The sequence below is a fragment of the Gobio gobio genome (genome assembly GCF_949357685.1).
Source record: "Gobio gobio genome assembly, chromosome: 12".
In the NCBI taxonomy this organism is placed as follows: Eukaryota; Metazoa; Chordata; class Actinopteri; order Cypriniformes; family Gobionidae; genus Gobio; species Gobio gobio.
In genome coordinates this window covers 54,950,467-54,964,804 of record NC_137105.1, presented here as the reverse complement: position 1 = coordinate 54,964,804, position 14,338 = coordinate 54,950,467, and positions in this window count along the sequence as shown.

The following is a 14,338-nucleotide window of genomic DNA, read 5'->3' as shown; positions in this document are numbered from 1 at the left end:
CGAGGTGAGGTATTCCCATTTTGGGTGATTTTGGAGATTGGTGATTAGATTATAACCCGTTATGATTAATCATCAATCCCTAAATATTAATACCCACAATTCCCTATTGAGCTAATTTTTAATTTAAATATATATGTAACCCTAATACGCTACAGCTGTGCTTGTCCGATTTTATCTAGCACATTAGAAATTGTTGCACCAATTAGATTAAAAAAGGTTAGAGAGAAAACTAAAGCACTATGGTACAACAGTGCTACACATGTTATCAAGAAACTCGTAACTTAGAGCGTAAATGGAAACAAACAAATTTAGAGGTCTTTAGAATCGCGTGGAAAGATAGTATGTCACGTTATAAAAAGGCCCTAAAAGCAGCCAGGGCTGAGCATCTCCGCAAAATAATAGAAAATAATCAAAATAACCCAAGGTTTTTATTTAACACCGTGGCTAGACTAACAAATAAACAAACATCGCCTGAGCAAAATATTCCATACAGTTTAGTAGTAATGATTTTATGAATTTCTTCACTGAGAAAATAGAAAGCATCAGAAACAAAATTGTAAATGTACAATCTTTAATGATGTCTTATGATTCAACCGCGATTATCGCCCCTCAAGAACTACTACACCGCTTTACAACTATAGGACAGGAAGAGCTAAATAAACTTATCATGGCATCTAAACTAACAACATGTTTATTAGATCCAATACCCACTAAACTACTGAAAGAGTTGTTACCTGTAGTGGAAGAGCCTCTTCTCAATATTATTAACTCATCTTTATCTTTAGGTCATGTTCCAAGAATATTCAAGTTGGCAGTCATAAAACCTCTCATTAAGAAGCCACAATTAGATCATAATAACCTAGCAAATTACAGACCAATTTCAAATCTTCCATTTATGTCTAAAATACTAGAAAAAGTTGTGTCCGCTCAATTGTGCGCTTTCTTGCAAGAAAATGATATCTATGAAAAATTTCAATCAGGATTCAGGCCGCATCATAGCACAGAAACTGCACTCGTTAAAATCACAAATGATTTACTTCTAGCTTCTGACCAAGGCTGTATCTCAATACTAGTTCTACTCGATCTTAGTGCTGCGTTCGATACTATAGATCATAAACTACTCTTAGATCGACTTCAAAATTATACTGGTGTTCAGGGACAGGCATTAAACTGGTTTAGATCGTACTTATCAGACCGCTACCATTTTGTCTGTTTAAATGGGGAAAAATCAAAGATGACGTCAGTAGACTATGGGGTGCCGCAAGGATCCGTGCTAGGCCCTCTGCTATTCTCTATATATATGCTGCCACTTGGTAATATTATAAGAAAACATGGAATTAATTTCCACTGTTATGCTGATGACACTCAATTATATATTTCATCACGACCGGATGAAAACGCTAAATTATCTAAACTGACAGCGTGTGTTGAAGATATTAATTTTCTGCTATTAAATTCAGATAAAACGGAGGTGTTACTTATTGGTCCAAAAAACTGCCCACAAAACCTCTCGCAATACAATTTTACCTTGGAAGGATGTCCTGTCACTTTATCCACTACAGTAAAAGACCTGGGTGTTATATTAGACCGCAACCTGACATTCGAACAACATATTTCATATGTTACAAGAACGGCATTTTTCCATCTTAGAAACATTGCTAAGCTACGTAACATGCTATCTATTTCTGATGCAGAAAAGTTAGTTCATGCATTCATGACCTCGAGATTAGATTACTGTAATGCTTTATTAGCTGGTTGTCCTGCATCCTCAATAAACAAACTACAGTTAGTCCAAAACGCGGCTGCTAGAGTTCTTACTAGGTCAAGAAAATATGATCATATAACACCAATTTTATCATCTCTACACTGGTTACCTGTGAAGTTCCGTATCAATTACAAAGTATTGCTACTGACCTATAAAGCCCTAAATGGTTTAGCTCCAGTGTATCTAACGGATCTTCTATCGCCCTACAATCCATCGCGCTCTTTAAGATCACTAAACTCTAGGCTTCTGGTCATTCCTAGGATATCTAAGTCCACTAAAGGAGGGAGGGCTTTTTCACATTTAGCTCCTAAACTCTGGAATAGTCTTCCTGATATTGTTCGAGGTTCAGACTCGCTGTCCCAGTTTAAAACTAGATTAAAGACGCATCTCTTTAGCCAAGCATTCACATTATAATTATCCTTTTATACTACAGTTAAATCGGATCAAAAGCATAAATATAATATTCTGAACAGCAGCTACGCTAATCATTTCCCATCTGCTTTTCTGTTGTTATCTCGGGACACTAGTCCCGAGGTAAATAGTTCATCAGCTCCAGTTTGTATCAGCCTCTCATGGAGACTTCGGATGCCCCAACACCTGTGATGAGACGACTCGACGCCTGTGAAGAGACGACTCAACGCCAGCGTTGTTATGGCCTAAATTAATACACGATTGATTAACTTTTTCGAACATTATTCTTTAACATTGTCTTTCTAACATTTTTACTGTACATCTATGAAATGCACTTTCTGTAAAGCTGCTTTGAAACAATGTGTATTGTGAAAAGCGCTATACAAATAAATTTGAATTGAATTGAATTGAATTGTCCGTGCGCCATCTTGCCGATGCTAGCTTCTTGTTGTTGGTCTTCCTTCTCGCGCGAAGAAGTATGTGCACTCGTCGAGTTAGTTTGCTTATTTCTAGATCTCAGAGCCATTACGTGGTAGATCAATCAGAGTAAAAGAATAGTCTTTCTTCTTTTTTTTTGAAGGGTTAAGAGTGTTTTAAGAATAAAGACTCGGAGAGCATCCAGGAACGCGTCCTTCTAGCTCGGCTGCATCACGTGACCTCCTTTTTAAACATTTCAATAATTTTCTCACGTATTTGTTGGCAAACTGGCGATCCTCTGCCCATCTTTGCTCCTTTCTTGGATGCTGCTTCTGTACCAAATCATAATTACAATCACCTGTTGACATCACCTGTTTCAAATCACATCATTATTTAACCATTTTACCTCATTACTAGCCCTAAATTGCTCCTGTCCCAACTTTTTTTTAAATGTGTTGCAGGTCTGAATGACAGGAAAGGATGCATATTTACAAATTACATGAAGTTGACCAGACAAAACATGAAATATTTTGTGTTCATATTGTCTGCAATGAAATACAAGTCAAAGTAAATTTAGAAATCACTTCTTTTTTTTTTGCGTTTTCCATACAGTCCCAACTTTTTCTGATTTGGGGTTGTAGTTAATAACAATTTGGTTAATTTTAGTGGCTTTTAAGTTCATTTTGATGGCAATTTTGTTAATTTTGGTGGCTTTTATTAGTTAATAACAATTTAGTTAATTTTGGTGTCTTAAGTTCATTTTGGTAACAATTTTGTTAATTTGAACACTGAAATGCAAACACTGTTAATGTTCAGCCTCATGTTGGACGCATGACTTTCTACTGTACACAGAGAATCTGAGATCAGTGTTGATCCATGAAACTGCAGCACGTCTGAAGCTTTCAAGCTTCAAGAAAAACACAAAAGCACTGAGAGGAACACACACATGATGCATTTTCTGTTAACCAATGAGACTGGAGTTTGAGTTCAACTCAAGAGCCGGTCCGATTCATGAACAGATCAATCAGAACTGAATCAAATGATTTCAAACGAATCAATCAAGCATTGCTGCAGCTCTCACGATCGTGCCAAAGAGAGCTCGACAACAAAACATTCAGTAAATATGGGTCTGATTTTCACACACAGCATCATGTGACTTCAGAAGAGTTGGAGTAAAGTGCATACATGACTACTGGATATGCATATGGACCGTTATGATAAGAAATGTTTGACAAGAAGCTTGATCAACATCACTAATGAAATCAAAAGCCTGGTAAAATAAGCCCACGGGCCTCATGAAGTGTTCTGGTGCGGCTGTACCTTGGCCTGTGGCTGAAGCGCTTCTCTCTGTCGAGGGTTCTGATTGACCAGCTGTGAGCTCTGCAGCGGCTGCCGCACAGGATCTGAGAGATGAAGAGGCAGAAGTGTGAGGATTACGGCTCGTGGTACAGCGGTGTAGAGATGTGTAGAGTTACTGTACCTGATGCTGCAGTCGGAGCGCTCATCCGGCCCTGGAAGAGCCTGCAAACACATCACGATGCTGCATTATTCACCACTTCCTGTGATTGTAATCTGTGTCGTTACATTTCTACCGCCTCTACGCATTCAATGTTTGATTTTGTGTTGAATTAAATTATGACCGAACACATGCTTTGAAAACGGTCCCAAAGTGGATACATTTTTGTTGTTGCGTTGTAGTGAGGACTGTGAAAACGAGGGCATTTTAAAACGATGACACGTTTAGTCAGATGTTTAATGTACATTGGTTAAAAGGGTCATGAGTTGAGAAATCAACTTTCCCTTGAGCTTTTGATATATAAAAGGTCATGGTAATATCAGAATATGAATATGGATATGGAGAGGCTCAGTGTCTCTCACCTGTGCTGCTGCATCACACTGTCCTGCGGCTGAGCCTTGTTCTCCAGCGCTCTCTGGTACACCATCTCAGCCTGGGACAGCTGCCCTCTCTTCTCAAACTGATGAGCCCAGTCTATATACAGCGCCGCCGCCTGCGTCCCCACGCCTCGGCCGTGAAGATGGCTGTACACCTCCATCGGGTCGCTGGAGAATGTGGCCTGGACAGAGAGAGGCAGGTGTGTGTTCATCTCACAGAGCCAGATCCTGCCTTCAGAAGAGTGTGTGTGAGAGAGCAAGAGTGCACCTACACATCTGACGCAGTGAGCGACGTATCGCGGGTCGTTGTGGTACCGCTCATCTTGAAGGAAGGTCTGAACGATGCGCTCCAGCACCACAGACAAACCCTTCCTCTCCTCCACTGACAGCTTGCTCTCCAGAAACTGAACAAACCTGCCACACACCAGCCATGAGTGACAGACAGAGAGGGGATCATTTCATCACAGCTATAATAAAGACATTACAGATGTTCTTACTTATCCCAGGGGTCTAACGGGTCATCTCCAGCATAGCTGCGCACGCTCAGCTCAAACGCCCTGCAGTGATGAAGAGATCATCAGTGTTAGTCACTTCACCGGTCATAATGTTATGCCTGATCGGTGTATAGTAAAGTGTCATGTTATTCACTTCACCCGTCATAATGTTACGCCTGATCGGTGTAGAGGAAAGTGTTCACTGGTCATAATGTTACGCCTGATCGGTGTAGAGGAAAGTGTTCACTGGTCATAATGTTACGCCTGATCGGTGTAGAGGAAAGTGTTCACCGGTCATAATGTTACGCCTGATCGGTGTAGAGGAAAGTGTTCACTGGTCATAATGTTACGCCTGATCGGTGTAGAGGAAAGTGTTCACCGGTCATAATGTTACGCCTGATCGGTGTAGAGGAAAGTGTTCACCGGTCATAATGTTACGCCTGATCGGTGTAGAGGAAAGTGTTCACCGGTCATAATGTTACGCCTGATAGGTGTAGAGGAAAGTGTTCACCGGTCATAATGTTACGCCTGATCGGTGTAGAGGAAAGTGTTCACCGGTCATAATGTTACGCCTGATCGGTGTAGAGGAAAGTGTTCATCGGTCATAATGTTACGCCTGATCGGTGTAGAGGAAAGTGTTCACTGGTCATAATGTTACGCCTGATCGGTGTAGAGGAAAGTGTTCACCGGTCATAATGTTACGCCTGATCGGTGTAGAGGAAAGTGTTCACCGGTCATAATGTTACGCCTGATCGGTGTAGAGGAAAGTGTTCACCGGTCATAATGTTACGCCTGATCGGTGTAGAGGAAAGTGTTCACTGGTCATAATGTTACGCCTGATCGGTGTAGAGGAAAGTGTTCACCGGTCATAATGTTACGCCTGATCGGTGTAGAGGAAAGTGTTCACTGGTCATAATGTAACGCCTGATCGGTGTAGAGGAAAGTGTTCACTGGTCATAATGTTACGCCTGATCGGTGTAGAGGAAAGTGTTCACTGGTCATAATGTTACGCCTGATCGGTGTAGAGGAAAGTGTTCACTGGTCATAATGTTACGCCTGATCGGTGTAGAGGAAAGTGTTCACTGGTCATAATGTTACGCCTGATCGGTGTAGAGGAAAGTGTTCACCGGTCATAATGTTACGCCTGATCGGTGTAGAGGAAAGTGTTCACCGGTCATAATGTTACGCCTGATCGGTGTAGAGGAAAGTGTTCACTGGTCATAATGTTACGCCTGATCGGTGTAGAGGAAAGTGTTCATCGGTCATAATGTTACGCCTGATCGGTGTAGAGGAAAGTGTTCACTGGTCATAATGTTACGCCTGATCGGTGTAGAGGAAAGTGTTCATCGGTCATAATGTTACGCCTGATCGGTGTAGAGGAAAGTGTTCACTGGTCATAATGTTACGCCTGATCGGTGTAGAGGAAAGTGTTCACTGGTCATAATGTTACGCCTGATCGGTGTAGAGGAAAGTGTTCACTGGTCATAATGTTATGCCTGATCGGTGTAGAGGAAAGTGTTCACCGGTCATAATGTTACGCCTGATCGGTGTAGAGGAAAGTGTTCACCGGTCATAATGTTATGCCTGATCGGTGTAGAGGAAAGTGTTCACTGGTCATAATGTTACGCCTGATCGGTGTAGAGGAAAGTGTTCACTGGTCATAATGTTACGCCTGATCGGTGTAGAGGAAAGTGTTCACTGGTCATAATGTTACGCCTGATCGGTGTAGAGGAAAGTGTTCACCGGTCATAATGTTACGCCTGATCGGTGTAGAGGAAAGTGTTCACCGGTCATAATGTTACGCCTGATCGGTGTAGAGGAAAGTGTTCACTGGTCATAATGTTACGCCTGATCGGTGTAGAGGAAAGTGTTCACTGGTCATAATGTTACGCCTGATCGGTGTAGAGGAAAGTGTTCACTGGTCATAATGTTACGCCTGATCGGTGTAGAGGAAAGTGTTCACCGGTCATAATGTTACGCCTGATCGGTGTAGAGGAAAGTGTTCACCGGTCATAATGTTACGCCTGATCGGTGTAGAGGAAAGTGTTCACCGGTCATAATGTTACGCCTGATCGGTGTAGAGGAAAGTGTTCATCGGTCATAATGTTACGCCTGATCGGTGTAGAGGAAAGTGTTCACTGGTCATAATGTTACGCCTGATCGGTGTAGAGGAAAGTGTTCATCGGTCATAATGTTACGCCTGATCGGTGTAGAGGAAAGTGTTCACTGGTCATAATGTTACGCCTGATCGGTGTAGAGGAAAGTGTTCACTGGTCATAATGTTACGCCTGATCGGTGTAGAGGAAAGTGTTCACTGGTCATAATGTTACGCCTGATCGGTGTAGAGGAAAGTGTTCACTGGTCATAATGTTATGCCTGATCGGTGTAGAGGAAAGTGTTCACCGGTCATAATGTTACGCCTGATCGGTGTAGAGGAAAGTGTTCACTGGTCATAATGTTACGCCTGATCGGTGTAGAGGAAAGTGTTCACTGGTCATAATGTTACGCCTGATCGGTGTAGAGGAAAGTGTTCACTGGTCATAATGTTACGCCTGATCGGTGTAGAGGAAAGTGTTCACTGGTCATAATGTTACGCCTGATCGGTGTAGAGGAAAGTGTTCACCGGTCATAATGTTACGCCTGATCGGTGTAGAGGAAAGTGTTCACCGGTCATAATGTTACGCCTGATCGGTGTAGAGGAAAGTGTTCACCGGTCATAATGTTACGCCTGATCGGTGTAGAGGAAAGTGTTCACCGGTCATAATGTTACGCCTGATCGGTGTAGAGGAAAGTGTTCACCGGTCATAATGTTACGCCTGATCGGTGTAGAGGAAAGTGTTCACCGGTCATAATGTTACGCCTGATCGGTGTAGAGGAAAGTGTTCACCGGTCATAATGTTACGCCTGATCGGTGTAGAGGAAAGTGTTCACCGGTCATAATGTTACGCCTGATCGGTGTAGAGGAAAGTGTTCACCGGTCATAATGTTACGCCTGATCGGTGTAGAGGAAAGTGTTCACCGGTCATAATGTTATGCCTGATCGGTGTAGAGGAAAGTGTTCACTGGTCATAATGGTACGCCTGATCGGTGTAGAGGAAAGTGTTCACTGGTCATAATGTTACGCCTGATCGGTGTAGAGGAAAGTGTTCACCGGTCATAATGTTACGCCTGATCGGTGTAGAGGAAAGTGTTCACCGGTCATAATGTTACGCCTGATCGGTGTAGAGGAAAGTGTTCACCGGTCATAATGTTACGCCTGATCGGTGTGGAGGAAAGTGTTCATCGGTCATAATGTTACGCCTGATCGGTGTGGAGGAAAGTGTTCATCGGTCATAATGTTACGCCTGATCGGTGTGGAGGAAAGTGTTCATCGGTCATAATGTTACGCCTGATCGGTGTAGAGGAAAGTGTTCACCGGTCATAATGTTACGCCTGATCGGTGTAGAGGAAAGTGTTCACTGGTCATAATGTTACGCCTGATCGGTGTAGAGGAAAGTGTTCACTGGTCATAATGTTACGCCTGATCGGTGTAGAGGAAAGTGTTCACTGGTCATAATGTTACGCCTGATCGGTGTAGAGGAAAGTGTTCACTGGTCATAATGTTACGCCTGATCGGTGTAGAGGAAAGTGTTCACCGGTCATAATGTTACGCCTGATCGGTGTAGAGGAAAGTGTTCACTGGTCATAATGTTACGCCTGATCGGTGTAGAGGAAAGTGTTCACCGGTCATAATGTTACGCCTGATCGGTGTAGAGGAAAGTGTTCACCGGTCATAATGTTACGCCTGATCGGTGTAGAGGAAAGTGTTCACTGGTCATAATGTTACGCCTGATCGGTGTAGAGGAAAGTGTTCACTGGTCATAATGTTACGCCTGATCGGTGTAGAGGAAAGTGTTCACCGGTCATAATGTTACGCCTGATCGGTGTAGAGGAAAGTGTTCACTGGTCATAATGTTACGCCTGATCGGTGTAGAGGAAAGTGTTCACTGGTCATAATGTTACGCCTGATCGGTGTAGAGGAAAGTGTTCACCGGTCATAATGTTACGCCTGATCGGTGTAGAGGAAAGTGTTCACCGGTCATAGTTTATTCAGGATTCTTTGATGAATTGAAAGCTCATAAGAACAGTTTTTATCTGAAATCTTTTTTCTACTACATTCAAAAGTTTTGGGTCAGTAAGAACTTTTTATTGATTTATTTTTTGGGAAAGAACTGAATAGATTTATTCAGCAAGGATGCATTAAATTGATCAAAAGTGACATTTATAATGTTACAAAAGATTGTTTAAAATAAATGCGTTTTTTAACTTTCTTTTCATCACAGAATCCTGAAATAAACGATAATAATCATAAATGTGTTGATCATCAGATCCTCATATGAGAATGATTAGTGAAGGTCATGTGACACTGAAGACTGGAGTAATGATGATAAATTCAGCTTTGATCACAGGAATAAATCACACTTTACTATATATATGTGTGTGTGTGTGTGTGTGTGTGTGTGTGTGTGTGTGTGTGTGTGTGTGTGTGTGTGTGTGTGTGTGTGAACAGCTGATCTACACTGGAGTGTGTGTGTGTGTGTGTGTGTGTGTGTGTGTGTGTGTGTGTGTGTGTGTGTGTGTGTGTGTGTGTGTGTGTGTGTGAACAGCTGATCTACACTGGAGTGTGTGTGTGTGTGTGTGTGTGTGTGTGTGTGTGTGTGTGAACAGCTGATCTACACTGGAGTGTGTGTGTGTGTGTGTGTGAACAGCTGATCCACACTGGAGTGTGTGTGTGTGTGTGTGTGTGTGTGTGTGTGTGTGTGTGTGTGTGTGTGTGTGTGTGTGTGTGTGTGAACAGCTGATCTACACTGGAGTGTGTGTGTGTGTGTGTGTGTGTGTGAACAGCTGATCTACACTGGAGTGTGTGTGTGTGTGTGTGTGTGTGTGTGTGTGTGTGAACAGCTGATCTACACTGGAGTGTGTGTGTGTGTGTGTGTGTGTGTGTGTGTGTGTGTGTGTGTGTGTGAACAGCTGATCTACACTGGAGTGTGTGTGTGTGTGTGTGTGTGTGTGAACAGCTGATCTACACTGGAGTGTGTGTGTGTGTGTGTGTGTGTGTGTGTGTGTGTGTGTGTGTGTGTGTGTGAACAGCTGATCTACACTGGAGTGTGTGTGTGTGTGTGTGTGTGCGTGTGTGTGTGTGCTAACAGCTGATCTACACTGGAGTGTGTGTGTGTGTGTGTGTGTGTGTGTGTGTGTGTGTGTGTGTGTGTGTGTGTGTGTGTGTGTGTGTGTGTGTGTGTGTGTGTGAACAGCTGATCTACACTGGAGTGTGTGTGTGTGTGTGTGTGTGTGTGAACAGCTGATCTACACTGGAGTGTGTGTGTGTGTGTGTGTGTGTGTGTGTGTGTGTGTGTGTGTGTGTGTGTGTGTGTGTGTGTGTGAACAGCTGATCTACACTGGAGTGTGTGTGTGTGTGTGTGTGTGTGTGTGTGTGTGAACAGCTGATCTACACTGGAGTGTGTGTGTGTGTGTGTGTGTGTGTGTGTGTGTGTGTGTGTGTGTGTGTGTGTGTGAACAGCTGATCTACACTGGAGTGTGTGTGTGTGTGTGTGTGTGTGTGTGTGTGTGAACAGCTGATCTACACTGGAGTGTGTGTGTGTGTGTGTGTGTGTGTGTGTGTGAACAGCTGATCTACACTGGAGTGTGTGTGTGTGTGTGTGTGTGTGTGTGTGTGAACAGCTGATCTACACTGGAGTGTGTGTGTGTGTGTGTGTGTGTGTGTGTGTGATTGTGTGTGTGTGTGTGTGTGTGTGTGTGTGTGAACAGCTGATCTACACTGGAGTGTGTGTGTGTGTGTGTGTGTGTGTGTGTGTGTGTGTGTGTGTGTGTGTGTGTGTGTGTGTGTGTGTGTGTGTGTGTGTGTGTGTGTGTGAACAGCTGATCTACACTGGAGTGTGTGTGTGTGTGTGTGTGTGTGTGTGTGTGTGTGAACAGCTGATCTACACTGGAGTGTGTGTGTGTGTGTGTGTGTGTGTGTGTGTGTGTGTGTGTGTGTGTGTGTGTGAACAGCTGATCTACACTGGAGTGTGTGTGTGTGTGTGTGTGTGTGTGTGTGTGTGTGTGTGTGTGTGTGTGTGTGTGTGTGTGTGTGTGTGTGTGTGTGTGTGTGTGTGTGAGTGTGTGTGTGTGTGTGTGTGTGTGTGTGTGTGTGTGTGTGTGTGTGTGTGTGAACAGCTGGGGCCCGTTTCAGAAAGGAGGTTCAACCAACTCTGAGTTTTGGGTTTCAGAGCAGCTGAATTGAGGTAGTTCAATCAACTCTGAGTAACTGACTCTGAGTTAAGCTCATGCATTCAAACTATGAAAAGCCACGATCAATGGAGCTCCGAAATTACGATTCACCATGGCAACAGCACCCAACAAAAAGACGTTTGCATACTTCGGGTCAATACACAAGTTTAATTCTTAATTATTTTAATTAAGTTTAATTTTCATGGTATCCAAAAGGCAAACAAAGAATGTGGTAGCAGCTAAATCAATAAATAAATAAATGAAAAAAACAATTCAATCAGGAAAAGCTTTAAGCATAAAATGTTCATGGGTGTTGGTTTAATGACTTTACAAACATTTGACATATTAAATAAATATCATTCAGTGTCCAATGAGCAGCAGCTTTTCCCACATAGACCCTTTTCACAGTGATGACGTGTTTGAATGGTCATCAATATCGTAAATCCTCCAACGTTTTTTGTATTTTTTTTTTATGTATGTACATTTATAAAACTAATACTTTGTATTATATTACTTTTGCATCAAATTACAAAAATCAAGTTACCGCTGCTGTGAGAGTGTTTCTAATACAGCGTCTATGGGAGTGATAGTTATAATTAACATCTTTCTATCTTTTCACTTCTGTAATCAATCTCACTTTAATTTTTCCATCTTTTTGAAAGTTGTGAAATCACTATTGTGGAGTTTTTCCTTTGCTATTTGAGCAAATGGAGACACAAAAATATATATTTAATGTATTCTTTCATTCACCGCTATAAAAGTTAACCCTATGACGACTTCCGCTCTGAGAAACCCAGAATTGTGAAAAGGGTCTATGCTCTTTCACATAATGAAATGTTCTCTGATCCCACCTGTTACATTTATTAATCAGGGTAATGACATTAACATTTGACTTCTACTCAGGCCAGCCAAACACCAGCACCACTGACAGATGAAGAGGAGATGGAGGAAGAATATTAACACCCAACAGGAAAAATAATAAAGTATTTGTAGGAAATAAAGATGACTATAAAAAATGTAAATAAATGTATTTAACAGCTGTGGTGGTGGTTATGCCATATATCTCGTACTACCATCTGGCAGCATCCTTCCATTCCATACAATAATCCGTTTTCAGAAAGTGTGATGATGGGTATATGAGTGTCATCAATGCATCCAGCCACTGGAAATCCTAAAGGAAATTCTAATTATTAGGGTTAGGGATACTTCTAGAGGATTATTAAGTAGGTCAGGATCCTGTATAAAACATGCCATTTTTGTCAGTTTGACGTGTCCTCATGATGAAAATATGATTAATGAATGTTCCTGCAAAGAATGCTTTTCTTACTTTGTATTTTTGTCAAGTGGCAGATAATTTAATTTGTTTTAAGTAAACTTTGCTTACTTTAGATTTAGATTAAATTTATAATTTGTTTTATATTTATACTTGAAATACGACCAAAATACTCAGTAAGAAAAGCATTTGTGGCGTTTGACTGAATGAATAAAGTATTTAAACACTGCTGGTGCTTTAAAAAGGGGAGGAGAACGAAAGAAACTCTGGGTTTACCAAAGAAAACCTGCTCCTGACCAGGTTAGGTTCACAGAGTAAGTTACCCTGGTAACTGACTCTGAGTATAAGTTACCTCTCTTTCAGAAACCGGCTTGGCTTACCCTGCTTTCTCGGGTTTGACATACCTCCCATTCTGGAACAGAAAACCCAGAGTTTCCCTTATTTCAGGGTTAACCTACTCAGAGTTTTCACTTAACCTCCTTTCTGAAACGGGCCCCTGATCTACACTGGAGTGTGTGTGTGTGTGTGAACAGCTGATCTACACTGGAGTGTGTGTGTGTGTGTGTGTGTGTGTGTGTGTGTGTGTGTGTGTGTGTGTGTGTGTGTGTGTGTGTGTGTGTGTGTGTGTGTGTGTGTGTGTGTGTGTGTGTGTGTGTGTGTGTGTGTGTGTGTGAACAGCTGATCTACACTGGAGGAATATTTCACTGTTTTACTGGAGTTATGATCAGATTCATGAGCACAAGAGACTCAAAGATTGTCATAGATGTATGAAAATGTATTAAAACACACAAGCCCAGAGAAGGGAGACACACAGTTGTGTTATATAGAACAAAACATCATGATATTGTCCCATATTAATAACCGAACTGAATCATAAACATCATCAGGACGAACACACACTCTCGGTCAGATGCTAACACGCTACTTACTGAAAATAAGAATTAATGTCCATCGTTTCTTCTTGTTGAACACAGAAAGTCCGTGGGGGAATGTTTACGGTTAAACGAGACTCATTTAAAACACGTTAATAACAATATTAATCGCTAATATTTCCGTTAACTAGCCCCGCTCTGCTAACTGTAGAACTGCAACAACGACATGTTTTCAAATGTACAGCTTAGCCAATCATTAGCCTTCATGTGGCTCACCAGCCAATCAGAGTCCGACACAACAACGCGTCACGTTTACTCTGTGGCTCCGCCCTCTCTATGGCGCTGGGCGGCGCTGGGCGGAGCTTACATGAATATTCATGAGTTTCCTGTTTGGCGTTAAAGACGCTCTGAAAATATGAACACGTGCTCTCCGGATCATCACAGAAACTGTTTTGAGATTTCCAGCTTCACATGAAAGAGCAGGGGTCTGTACCATGAAGGTAGTTTAACAAACTCAGGGTTACAGGATTAGTTTCGAGTTGACAAAACCAAACCAATCTATTCAGGCTTTGTTGGTCCCATGATGCTGATCATCAGCTTTCTCTGTCAACTCAGGCTTTGATCCTGAGTTTAGGAGTTTAGCTGTGACATCAGCAGTGAACAGCCAATCACACGCTGTGGATCAGTAAAACTGAGATTCACTTCACTCTTCAGCAGAATATACATGATTGAAAAATATTAAGAATTTAAACAAATTTACACAGAAGAAAATAGCTGTCGAGGACAACTTCAAGATAAATCGTATACATCAATGCAAGTAAAAGTTATGAAGTTAGTTTAGTTGATATATAGAGAGAATTGAACATTTATGCTCACATGTAATTTTTTATAGATTTAGTTATTGAATTTAAAGCTTATTTGTATGACCTTTATATAGGCTATT